The sequence below is a fragment of the Paramormyrops kingsleyae genome, chromosome 3 (genome assembly GCF_048594095.1).
Source record: "Paramormyrops kingsleyae isolate MSU_618 chromosome 3, PKINGS_0.4, whole genome shotgun sequence".
Taxonomy (NCBI): domain Eukaryota; kingdom Metazoa; phylum Chordata; class Actinopteri; order Osteoglossiformes; family Mormyridae; genus Paramormyrops; species Paramormyrops kingsleyae.
In genome coordinates this window covers 965661-967260 of record NC_132799.1, presented here as the reverse complement: position 1 = coordinate 967260, position 1600 = coordinate 965661, and positions in this window count along the sequence as shown.

The window sequence follows — 1600 nt, the reverse complement described above, 5'->3', positions numbered from 1 at the left end:
TCCGAGATTTTAATGGTACAAGCCACACCTAACCATGGTTTTCCTCCCAGTAAGTTCTAGAGGGGTACTTTAAAGGACACAGTGAACACAATATAAGCATCTTCAATGAGCCAAATCTTCAAAAAGAGGACATGAAATATTTTGCAGGACAAAAGTGACCCACGGGAAAAAGCAGTAAGAGTGACTCTGTAAGGAGACGACGGCGTGACACGCAGCGCGGTTTGCCGGAGGACGTGTGTGCAGAGAGTCCGTCGGCCTGCGTGTCTCATGATCTTTCTTTCAAATCCCATAATCCACAGCTGCTCTAAACCTGCCGATGTTTTCGATTTGGCAGTTTAAATAGATAAATTAATATTCGGTCTCTTCCATTCCGCAGCAGTAGCTCAGAAATCGCCGTGTACTCGAACCTGCCGCGGACCCCGCAAAACGTAATTTTCATGTACATACATATGGGCATTTTAAGTTATAAATTACACAGAGTAAGACATTAACAACGTTAAAGTAATAATAAAGAACATTGTACATTATTACACAATACTGCACTTGAATAAAAGCGATTCTGATGCTTTAGTTCAATTCTCAAGAGACAAAACAGCAATGAAAATATATCACATATCAACCTATGGCAGAGCAATTAAACTCTTGCTTTTATACCTTTCAAAGCATGAAGAAACTATTAAAAAACAGACTACTGTTACACATTTTACAATGAAAAATAGTGTGTCATGTACCTGTAATAAAGATATCACTAAGATTGCGGAAACTCACAAGCCGTTTCTGTAAATTTCACCAAAACTTTTGGTAAACTAACTGCAGAACGCGGTATTCATATCTTTCAGTTACGAAAGACTGCACACAGAAATCACGGAATAATACGGATATCCACCAAAACGGCGCATGCGCGCACATCGTGACTGTCCTGATGAATCTTGAGCTCCTGCCCAGCAGTCGGGAAACACCTTTGGGATCTCTGCTGTCACAGCGCAGGTGTCGCTAGATTTAAGGAATAACTAGATTCAGGAGGAGTGTGAAGAGGAAGGTGTTCAATCGACTTTATTCCTGACTTACCTCCACGCCAGTCTAACATGCTTTAATTGTTAAAATCAAACAAGTGGACTGATGAATGTATTGCGCTCAGTGTAATTTATTACAGAGGGTCTAAAAAATATGGTCTATATAAAGGAAATGATCATTATCTGCATATACAACATACCTAAACATCATTTCCAGATGGAAACCTAAAGATGGTTGAGAATTTTACAGATGTATGGAAAAAAAAAAAAAACTTGAAACAAACTAGTAAGTTTTCAGGTAACAAACTGACCGGATTCAGTCCAGACGTTAGAAAGATGACACAGGCCACAATGACATGGGCAGAGACATACCATATATGGGAGGAGTCAAATCTGACAAAAAGACCGATAGCCAATGTGGAATGGGGCCACAACTAAGGTGGGTGTGGCCATAGTTGATATGGGAGGGGTCAAATTGCATGTGGCCAGAACACAAAACATTTCCGAAGGCCTTTCTTCAGCTAACAAATAGTGGGAATAATGAAGATAGACAAAGGAACAAAGATTACAAGGAAAAACAAAATAGC